Genomic DNA, 12621 nt, shown 5'->3' on the forward strand with positions numbered 1-12621 from the left:
GCTTATAAACCACACACATACTTCAGTGCAAATAACCTGGAAGTTGGGAAGATTAAAGCAAAGAAAAAAATGTCAAGAACTGGGGTGAGTTCATCAGAAATCTCAGTCAGCAGCATGAATCCAAGACCAATCAAAACTGTTCCTCTTAGTGGGAGCAGTGGTTCATACCTGTAGTCCCAGTGGGGGACATAGATGCAGAAGTACCTCATAAGCCCAAGAGTTTGGGCTTAACCTGAGCAATATAGTGAGATCTCTCTCTCTCTCTCCCTCTCTCTCTCTCTCTCTCTCTAAAAAAAAAAAAGAATGAAAGAAAGAAAGACAGACAGACTGTGGCATGATGGCCCATTCCTGTGGTCCTAGCGACTCAGAAGGCTAAGGCAGAAGGATGGCTTAAGACCAGGAGTTGGTGGTTGGAGTGAACTATAACCACACCACTGCACTCCAGTTTGGTGACAGAGTGAGAACCCACCTCACATAAAAAATAAAAAAAAATAAACTGTATGTTTATTTTGAGAAATAAAATATTTCTCAAAATATTGTTATTCAGAGGTATTGTTATTCAGAGCTGAAAAATGAACAGTGAGACATGTCATGGTTTGCTTCAGAACATTTCACTTAGGATTCTAGGATTCGGCTCTAGATCTAGATACTTAATTTCAAAAAATGTTCCTTCTTTTGAGCAGATTATACAACCTCATGTGGGAGATATTGTCAGACGATACTGACATCACCCAGATAATGCTCAGAATCATAGAATATTGTTCTCCCACCCTGTCTACCCCATATAATGCCAATTTCTGCTTGAACTTCATATCAGAAGTTTACTGTTGTTCAAACTTTGAATGTCTTTGTTCTTTAACAGAAATATATGTATTTCTAATCCCAAAACAGAGGTAGGTTATATTCCTACCCTAAATCACTTGAACAGACAATTCGGACAAGCTGTTTTACTTGTATTACAAGCTGTATTACTGTTCTTTTCCTTCTACACACAAGAAAAAGGATGAGAAGTTAAATAATGTCCATCAACACTGCACTGTATGAAATGTTGAAGTAGAAAATCACACCAAGAACTTTTGCTTCAATTTGGAATAGAGGAGGAATTCACACCAGGTCAATGTTACTGCTAGGTACAATGTGAAAAATTGGAAAATGTACAAAAAAATTAAAGCATCAGATATTTGTGGAAGCAACATGAATTAAATATACTAAAATCTCAGAGTTGGTTTCACAGATGATCCAATGATTGACACCTTTTTCTCTAAGGGAATTTCTCATTTCAGTGCATAAGCTAATGGTTTAGAATCTGAGAGGCAAAGGACGCATGTTGGAAAAGAGAAGCCAGCACAATTTTGGGAGTTACATGGGACTAGAAGGCCAAAATTGGAGACTTGAGAGCCACTATCATATGGCAGGTTTTCTCCTTAAATATTTGACCAGTATTAAAGCAGTGAAGGGCAGGAGACCAAAGAACTACACCAAACATCTTAGAAATCAGAGTGGATATTCCCTCATCCCCTTGGTACTGAGTGACTAAAAATGCCCAGAGTCAAGCTCTTAATTGACAGCCCTGTCACAGCATAGGAACAGAGGAAAATAAGAAGTTGGTATACCAACGCTGCAACCTAGAGTTGTTCTGATTCAGTTATAGGTTAGAATTGGATATCTGGGTGATCAGCACTGCCTCCCCCATCTGCCTGACAGAACAAAAGATGAATTATTGCAGGTGTTAGGAAAAATCTGAGCTATCTTATTTTTCAAATGCCATTTCTAGATTTCAATAAACACTGAGGCAGAAGATGGCTAACCAGAGACACCAGTTGCCAGATCATCTCAGAAAAGAGGGAAAATTTTACATGAAAAAGGAAAAACAAACAAACAAGCAATCATAGACCAGATATAATTCTGAAGGAAAAGGGGTAGAAGCTATGGTAGATTCCACAGGAAGAAACTGCAGAGCAGAGGAAGAAGCAGAAAGATCTACAGAGGTCAACCCCTGAGAGGCTTGGAGTCCAGCAAAAAGAATAAGTGGAGTGGTTTGTTTCTCCTTCCCTCAATATCTCTGGCAGTCAGCAGGCTCCTAAGCTGCTGGAGAGCTTTCTTACCCTTAGGAACTCAAAGCTACTGCCACCAGTGAATTGGGTAACTATTGGTGACAAAAAAGAACAGGCTTGCCAGCCTTACTTCCAGTCACCACGGACATGAGCTAAGACTATAGGTGCCTCACTGTTTTTTCACCCACTGTGCACCTTTGTCCTTTCCATGGGGCTTCAGCCCCTCAGTTTTTCTCTGGCTCATTTCCACATAACCATTTCAAAACTCTGATGCAGACTGTGGGAGGATAAGGGTCTAGTGGATTCTGGGGAATATGTATGACCCCAAAGTCTGGACATCTTGGTAGGACTGCCTTCAGAAATAAAGACAGAGACAAGCAGAGTGCTAGCTTTCCTTCATTCAGACTATTTTCTTCCCATTTCCCTCCCCAATCTGTGGCTGTTGAGAGAGACACTTGAGCTAGAGCTTTCAGAAGCTGGTGCTGCTTCTCTGTTGGGGATTTCACAGATAGTGGGGATAAATCCTTTCTTCTTAAAGACCTGCAGAGGACTAAGCATGCTCAGACTGTGAGCTCCCTGCTCACTGATCCTCCGCAGTACTGCTTTTCCCAACTCCTTCATTGGATTAGGGTACACCCTGAAACAGAGGGTCATCAGACTTGCTTGAGCACCACGTAGGTAACTTGGGACCAGCATGCTTCTCCCTAGCATGGTAAGGAATTGGTATTCAGGACCCAGAGACAGGTTCTCAGGCCATATCCCATCCCCTAAATAGTTGTTTGTGTTGCTCAGGGATACAGAGGAGAAATTTGGGAACTAATTTTGGGAGGCAAGGGAACCTGCATGAGCAGCACTTAGAGGAGAGTGGAAGGTGGATCCCAGCCACAGCACACTCATGGAGCATCCCTCACCAGGTAGGATCCTGGACAGGGAAGTTCCCAGCATGCAGCACCATTGCTGAGGAGTTCAGGTAGTTTGAGCTTCCATCTGTCAGCAGATATTGGAGGAAAATTGAGAAGCAAGGAAAGGGATAGAAGAGTGGAGCTCACTGCCGATGGCCAAATTGTGGATCTTAGATTGCCTGCAGCCACAAGCAGAATTTCTAGATGGATGAAGTTGCATTGGCCTCTCCCTGGCAGCTGTCTCCAGAGCCAAGTTTTCCCCAAGACCAAGTGGGCTTGATCCCAGGGATGAAAGGATGGTTCAACAAATGCAAACTGAAAAATGTGATTCACCACGTATACAGAAGCGAAAACAAAGACCATATCATCATCTCAATAGACACAGAAAAAGCATATGAAAAAAATCCTATACACTTTCTTGATAAAAACCTTCAACAAATTGGACATAGAATATCTCAAAAAAAAAAAACCCATATCTCAAGATTACAAAAGCCATATATGATGAACAGTCTGCCAACATCATACTGAATGAGGGAAAGTTGAAAGCATACCCACTAAGAACTAAAAAAGAAAAGGAAGCCCATTATTACCACTTCTATTCAATAAAGTGCTAGAAGAACTAGCCACAGCAATCAGGCAAGAGAAAGAAATAAAGGGTATCCAAATGAGTAAAAAATAAGAGGTCAGACTATCACTTTTGCTGATGATAGGATCTTATATCTAGAAAACCATAAAGACTCCACCCAGAGACTCCTGGAATTGATAAATAAATTCAGTAAAGCCTCAGGATCAATGGACCTAAATCAGCATTTCCTTTTTTTTTAATTTGTGACAGTAATTTATTGAAGACCCAAACTCAAGCATTTCTTTACCCTTAAGAGTCATGCTGAGAGTGGAATCAAAATTCAATACCATTCACAATAACTACAAAGAAAATAAAATACTGAGGAAATACTTAACCAAGTAAGAGAAATTTCTACAAAGAGAAACTATTGGTGACAAAAGACACCTATAGTCTTAGCTCCCATCCGTGGTGACTGGAAGTACGGCTGGAAAAAACACTGATCAAAGAAATCACACAGACACAAACAAATGGAGAAACATATTATTTTGCTTATGGACCTGTAGAATCAACAATGTGAAAATGTCCATGCTACACAGTGATTTACAGATTGAATGCAATCCCTACTGAAATACCAATGTCATTTTAGTAGATGTATGTCACTACTGCTAATATGATTAAGCAGTTCTTTTTTTCTTTTTTTTTTTAATTGTTGGGGATTCATTGAGAGTACGAAGATCCAGGTTACACTAATTGCATTTGTCAGACAAAGTCCCTCTTAAAAATGTGTTCCTCCCCCAAGAGGTGTGCCAAACACTGTGACCCTTCATCCCCCTTCCTCCTTCCCTCTCTTTGCTCCCCCATTCCCCCACCCCCCACCATGTACTAGGTCATCAAGTCCTCATATCAAAATTGAGTACATTGGATTCTTGCTTCTCCAATTCTTCTGATGGATGAAGCAGTTCTAATCAATAAGACTTACACGCAACATAACAGGATTAGGAGGAGGAGGTAGATAGGAGATACATTTATTACTTATATAATTATGGACTCTAGGAGGTCATTTTTTAAAGCATGTGTGTTTCAAAAATAATATAAAGTATTAAACACATAAAAAAAATCAGTGTCATATTTCACAAATCTAGAAAAAATATTTCTATTCTTTATTTGGAAGCAGAAAAGAGCCCAATAGCCAAAACAATCTTAAGTAAAAAGACCAAATCTGAAGGTATCACATTACAAAACTTCAGTCCATGCAATCTATACAAAATTTCAAGCTCTAGTAACCAAAACAGCATGGTTTTGGCACAAAAATGGGGACATAGAGCAGAACAGAATACCCAGATATAAAACTGTCCACATACACCCAACTGACCTTTGACAAAGCAGATAACAATGGGAAAAATCATTTATTCAGTAAATGGTGCTGGGGAAAATTAAATAGCCACATGCACAAAAATGAAATAAAATTCCTGTTTCTTTTTTTAATTCATATTTCTAATCACTCACAAAAATTAATCCAAGATGGATAAAATACTTAAATGTAAGTCATGAAACCATAACAATTCTAAACAAAAATGTGGGAAAGATTCTTCCAGATACCAGACTAGCTCCAGAATTTATGAAGAACACCTCAATGACAATCATATCACTAGGAACAATAAGTAAATGGAACTTGATTAAATTTAAAGGCTTCTATACACTTATGGAAATAATCAATCATTCTCCTAAGTGAAGTAATGCAAGAATGGAAAAGTAAGCAACATAGATACTCACTATTAAATTGGAACTAACCAATCAGCACTCATGTGCATAGATGGAAGTAAAACTCAAAGGAAATCAAGCACATGGGAGGGTAAAACATGGAATGGGTGAAATCATAACTAATGGGTACAGCCTATACTATCTGGATAATGGACACACTTATAACTTTGACTCAAGCAGTGCAAAAGCACCAAAACATTTGTGCACCCACAATATTCTAAAATATTTTTAAGTGATATATGTATGGTGTGGAATACTACACGGCATTGCCATAAAAAATGATGGATTAAGTCTTTCTCCAAAAATGTGGATAAAATGGGAGATCATTACCCTAAGTGAAGTAGCTAATGTATGGAAAAACAAACACCACATGTACTTGTTATTAATTGAAAATAACTAACGAAAATATGTGAGTTCTGAGTCTCTTGAAATATGAGAGGAAAGTAAAACTCAGTGGAAATGAACTGGAGTGCATGGGAAAGGAAGGAATGGGTGAAAACCTATGTAATGGGTACGATTAACACTATATGGGTGATGGGCACACTTATAACCCTGACTCAAGCATAACAAAATCAATATTGCAATTAAATACACTTGTATCCCAAGAATATTTTGAAATAAAAATTAATAAATAAATAGGCAATGATATGTCATGAAAAAAGGATCACATGACCAGTTGACAAAGTGTAGTAAACCAAGAGAAAGCAAAAGCACACATAACAAAGATGGTGCAGTTAGTAAATAAGAACTTTAATTATGATAAATAGATTTAAGAAAATACAGGACAGGAAAGAACAAACAAATGAAAGGATGAAAAAATTTTAAAAGACAATTTTAAATATACAAAAACATTATAGGAACAGTCACCAATTGAATATAAAATATCTAACTTGAAACTAACAGGCTTAAAAGCAGTTTAGATGGAATTGACTAGAGAATCAGTGACTTAGAACCTAGGTCAATGAAAAATTTAAAAATTTAAAATCACTGAGAAATTTTTTATAAACAAAATTAAAAAAGAAAAGACGTTTAGGATATACTCAAATGGTCTAAAATACAGAATTGAAGGCCTAGAGAGGAGAAAAGAGGAGGATCTGGAGCAGAGAGAGAGCCTTCCTGTGCAGCAGGGTATCAGAACAGAATAGCTGTTCTATTGGCTCTCAGTGCACCCACCCCTCCCCTGACAATTCAACTCTCCAGAATAGAATACAAAAGTTCCATATACTGTCCCTCCCTTCCCCTAACTAAACAGCAATTTCCAGGCAAAGGAGAACAGGTACCCTGAAATTCTATTGACATAGAGCTGAGAGAAGAGGTGCCTAACAGGAAGAAACAGCAAAAGAACTCTGGCAGGAAAAAAAAAAAAGTAGTTCAACACCCCAAAGAAATACAATGGACCTATAGTAGAAGAAATATGCTGAAATAACAAATAAAATTCAGAATGTGGATAGAAAATAAGATGAAACTTCATTAAACTGAAAAGCTTCTGTACAGCTAAGGAGACAATAACCAAAGCAAAGAGACAACCCACACAATGGGAAAGGATATTTGCATATTTTCAATCAGACAAGAGCTTGATAACCAGGATCTATAGTGAACTCAAATTAATCCACATGAAAAAAGCCAACAATCCCGTATATCAATGGGCAAGAGACATGAATAGAACTTTCTCTAAAGACGACAGACGAATGGCTAACAAACACATGAAAAAATGTTCATCATCTCTATATATTAGAGAAATGCAAATCAAAACAACCCTGAGATATCATCTAACCCCAGTGAGAATGGCCCACATCACAAAATCTCAAAACTGCAGATGCTGGCGTGGATGTGGAGAGAAGGGAACACTTTTACACTGCTGGTGGGACTGCAAACTAGTACAACCTTTCTAGAAGGAAGTATGGAGAAACCTCAAAGCACTCAACCTAGACCTCCCATTCGATCCTGCAATCCCATTACTGGGCATCTACCCAGAAGGAAAAAAATCCTTTTATCATAAGGACACTTGTACTAGACTGTTTATTGCAGCTCAATTTACAATCGCCAAAATGTGGAAAGAGCCTAAATGCCCACCAACCCAGGAATGGATTAACAAGCTGTGGTATATGTATACCATGGAATACTATTCAGCCATTAAAAAAAATGGAGACTTTACATCCTTCGCATTAACCTGGATGGAAGTGGAAGACATTATTCTTAGTAAAGCATCACAAGAATGGAGAAGCATGAATCCTATGTACTCAATCTTGATATGAGGACAATTAATGACAATTAAGGTTATGGGGGAGGAAGCAGAAAGAGGGATGGAGGGAGGGGGGTGGGGCCTTAGTGTGTGTCACACTTTATGGGGGCAAGACATGATTGCAAGAGGGACTTTACCTAACAATTGCAATCAGTGTAACTGGCTTATTGTACCCTCAATGAATCCCCAACAATAAAAAATAATAATAATAATAAAAAAATAAACCCATAAAATCACTGTCAAAAAAAAAAAAGAAAATAAGATGAAAACCATGAAAAGTTGAAAACCAACAAAAAGATATTTTAAGAAATCAACAAAAGTCTATGGCCATACCACCCTGAACAAGCCCGATCTCATCTGATCTCGGAAGCTAAGCAGGCAGGATGAGGCCTGGTTAGTACCTGGATGGGAGGAAATCAGCAACACAGTTGCTAAAGAGCTAGACAATATTTTAAAAGGATATAATAGAATTTAAAGAAATGAAAGAGGGAGTTTTCAAAATATGAAGAAGCTCAACAGACTAAACCAAGGAGAAGGAGAAGAAAGATTCCCAGAGCTTCAAGACAAGGTTCTTAACATATCCCAATGATGCAAAGAGGCCGAGAAGAATATTAAAATGTCTGAGCAATCCCTGGGACTGAGAAACATATTGGAGTACGTGAAGTGAACTAACATTTGAATTTTAGGTATCCCTTAGGTAGGAAAACAAAGAGCTAAAAGCAGTAAAACCTGCTTGAGAAAATTATTGAGGAAAACTGCCCTGGTACCATATAAACATACAAACACAAGATAAATATTAAAGACCTACAAGTTTCATAGCAAATGGAACATCTCTAAGACACTTAGTGATTATCTTAGCCAAAGTCAAAATGAAGGAGAAAATTCTGCAAGCAGCAAGATAAAAGCAAGAAATAACCTACAAAGGAACACCCATCAGGCTAACTGCATGGTTCTCAGTGGAAACCTTACAAGCCAAAAAACAATGGGACCCATCTTCCATATTCTTAAACAGAACAACTGGCAGCCTAGAATACTGTATCTTTCAAAACTACATTTCTCAAATGGTTGAGAAATTAAGTGTTCCAGATAAGCAAACACTGAAGAAATTTGCCAAGACCAAACTTGCACTGCAAGAAATAATGAGAGTGATATTATACAGGAATATGCACAACAGATACTCACCTGTATAAAATCACCTAAAGGAACCCTAAAATTCACATATCTTTTTATTTTACAACCTAACATTATGCCCATTAAATGGAAGCACACCCATCCTTCTTCCTCCTCCCCTCTCCCATTCCCTCATTCCCTCCACCCCCTACTTGAATTGATTTGAGTTTTCCTCTTAAGTGAGTGTATATTAGACCATCTGCCGGCTTCATATTAGAATTGTGTACATTAGATTCTTAATTCTCTATTCTTCTGATACTTTACTGAGAAGAATGCATTCCAATTCTATCCAGGTTAATACAAAAGATGTAAAGTTTCCATCTTTTATAAAACTCACAACTCTTATAAAACAATTGTTCTTGAGGGAAAACAAAGAAGGATGAACAGATCAACACCCCACCTTTCAATTCTATCACTTAATATTAACAATCTGAATGGTGCTCTCAAAAGACAGGCTGGCAGAATGAATGAAAAAACAAAACCCAAATATCTGTTGTCTCCAAGGAACACACTTAAACAACAAGGATGGATACACACACACACACACACACACCACAGACAGTGAAAAGATGGGAAAAGATATTACATGAAAACTAAAATCAAAAGTGAACAGGTGTAGCCATTCTTATATCATATAAAATTGACTTTAAGCCAACAAATATAAGAAAAATTGCTTTACATCATCATAAAGGGAGCAATTCATCAAGAACACACAATAATCCTAAATACACATATGCTTAACATAGGAGCACCAAAATAAATAAAGCAAATTTTACGAGAGCTAAGCAAAGAAAAAATTAGCCCTATCATAATTGCCACTGACCACAATACCATTCTATGACTTCACAAATCACCAAAGCAGAAAACATAGTAACAATGGACTTAAACAAGGCCATAAATCAAATGCACATAACAGATAGTTACAAAACATTCTGCCTAAAAACTATTGCATAGGGCGGCACCTGTGGCTCAGTGAGTAGGGCGCCGGCCCCATATGCCGGGGGTGGCGGGTTCAAACCCAGCCCCGGCCAAACTGCAACAAAAAAATAGCCGGGCGTTGTGGCAGGCACCTGTAGTCCCAGCTGCTTGGGAGGCTGAGGCAAGAGAATCGCTCTAAGCCCAAGAGTTAGAGGTTGCTGTGAGCCGTGTAACGCCACGGCACTCTACCAAGGGCAGTACAAGTGAGACTCTGTCTCTACAAAAAAAAAAAAACTATTGAATATACATCTTTCTTAGCAGCACATGGGATATTTACCAGGTTTTATCATATCTTAGACCACAAAACAGGCCTCAAAAAATTTTAAAAAATAAAAATTATATCATGTATTTGCTCAGACAATAGCAGAATAAAACTAGAAATAAATTACAAAAAAAGCACTCAAACCTAAACAAAATCATGGAAATTAAACCATGTGGTGCTAAGAGATGATTGGAGCAAGAATAAAATTAAGATGGAAATGAAAAGATTATTATTTGAACTGGAACTCTATGTGACACAGCAAAAGTACTCCTCATGGGAAAATTTGTGGCCTTAAATGCTTATGTTAAAAACAAAAATATCATAAGTTAACTACTTAGTCTCACATCCCAAGGAACTGAAAAAGGATCAACAAACCAAACTCCAACCCAGCAAAAGAAAAGAAGTAACAAAGGGCAGAGCCGAACTAAATTAAATAGGAAAAAAATACAAAGAATCAGTGACATAAAAAGTTGGATCTTTGAAAAGATAAATAAAATTGACAGATTTCTGCTGGACTAACCAAGAACAGAAGAGAAAGTACCCAAATAACCTCAATCACAAATGAAAAAGAAGACATTACAACTGATAACAAACAAATGTAAAACATCATCCATGAATGCTATAAAAATCTTTAAGCACATAAACTAAAAATTGTGGAGCAAATGGACAAATTATAGGAAACACTCAATATCCTAAGATTCAATCAGGAAGAAATATTAATAGAACTCCTGAACAGACCAATAATGAGCAGTGACATCAAAAGAGTAATGAAAACCATCCCAACGTTAAAAAACCCTGAACCAGATGGACTTACTACCAAATTCTACCACACCTACAAAGAAGACCCAGTACCTATACTACAAAAATTATTGCAAGATATCAATAAGGAGGGAATTCTCCACAACTTAATCTAAGAAGCCAGTATTACCTTGACACCAAAGTCAGGAAAGGACACAACAAAAAGAAAACTGCAGATCAATATCCCTTATGTATATATGTTCAAAAGTCCTCAACAAAATACTGGCATTATGAATTTAACTGCACATCAAAAGAATTAGCCACCAGAACCAAGTTGGTTTCATCCCAGGGATGGCTCAATATGTAAATCAATAAATGCAATTCACCACATTAATAAAAGCAAAAACAAAGACCTTATGATTATGTCAATAGATGCAAACAAAAAAAAAAAACGCTTGAGAAAATCTAGCACCCTTTCATGATAAAAAAAAACCCTCAACAAACTAGGCATAGAGGGAACATATCTCAAAATTATAAAAACCCTATATGATAAACTCACAACTAATATTATAATGAATGGGGGAAAGTGGAGAATATTCCCCCAAATAACTGGAATAAGACAAGTGCGCCCACTGTCTCCAATTCTATTCAACAGAGTACAAGAAGTCCTATCTACAGCAACCAGGCAAAAGAAATTTCCAAAAGAGGAAGTCAGAGGTCAAACTATCACTCTTCATTGATGACATGATCTTGTAGATAGAAAACCCAAAAGATTCCTAGAATTGATAAATAAATTCAGCAAAGTCTCAGGACACAAAATTAATGTTCACAAATCAGTAGTGATTCTATATATCAAAAATAGTCAAGCTCAGATCCAAATCAAAGGATTAATGCCATTCACAATAGGCACAAAGAAAACAAAATACCTAGGAACATATTTAATGAACAAGATGAATGATCTCCAGAAGCAGAACCATGAAATGCAGAAGAAAGAAATTGCAAAGGATACAAACATACATGGTACATACTCATGGATTGGTAGAATCAACATTGGAAAATCTACCCAAAGTGATTAACAATTCAATGTAATCACCATCAAAATACCAATGTCATACTTTACAAATCTAGAAAATAATAATTCTATGCTTTGTTTGGAACCAGAGACAGCCTAAAGAGTCAAAGCAATGCCAAAAAGGATAAATCAGGAGGCATCAATAAATGGTGCTAAGAAGATAGGATAGCTACATGCAGAGGAATAAAATAGGACCCCTATCTCTCACTACCTACAAAAATTAATTCAAAATGATTAAAAGATGTAAGCATAAGGCATGAAACCATAACAATTCTACAAGAAAATGTAGGAAGACATTTTCTAGACATTAGCTTTGACACAGTATTTATTAAGAAGACTGCAATGATGATCAGAGCATCCCAAAAAGTAAGTAAATAGATTTGATTAGACTAAAAAGCTTCTTCACAGCTAGGAAATAATCAACAGAGCAAATACAAAGTCAGACAATTAAGTTTGTGAACTCATCCTAGAAAATGTGCCTCATACTCCATTGCTAAATATCACTATGGTCACCTTCAAGTTACTCCTCTTGGGAAACTATGCACTGATACAAGTGCCTAAACCACCCTTTAAAGCAATTTTGGAAATCATTTTCTGGAATGGTGATCAAAGCCATTGTTACTGTACGAGGTCTAAGAATTATGTTCATGATTTTATCCTAGAAAAATGCTACATACCTCATTTCTGAATATCATCAAGGTCACCACTCAACCTAGGATAGGACTTCAAAGGTAACAGCAGTGAAGTATATAGTGCCTTTTCTAGAATGAGTTTGCAAACTTAATTGTATGACCTTATAAATTTTCAACTACTGTGGGCAGAAAAAGAAAAGCAGGATTGCTGGATCCTATTTTTTTTTTTATTAAATCATAGCTGT

General features: G+C 37.1%; 1 protein-coding gene across 1 annotated transcript in view; it reads right to left on the reverse strand.

The window, feature by feature from the left end:
- LOC128561963 (antigen WC1.1-like) overlaps positions 1-12621 on the reverse strand; it is a 137695-nt gene that overhangs the window by 55656 nt on the left and 69418 nt on the right. The gene's annotated exons all lie outside the window — the stretch shown is intronic.

The sequence above is a fragment of the Nycticebus coucang genome, chromosome 12 (assembly GCF_027406575.1).
Source record: "Nycticebus coucang isolate mNycCou1 chromosome 12, mNycCou1.pri, whole genome shotgun sequence".
Taxonomy (NCBI): Eukaryota; Metazoa; Chordata; class Mammalia; order Primates; family Lorisidae; genus Nycticebus; species Nycticebus coucang.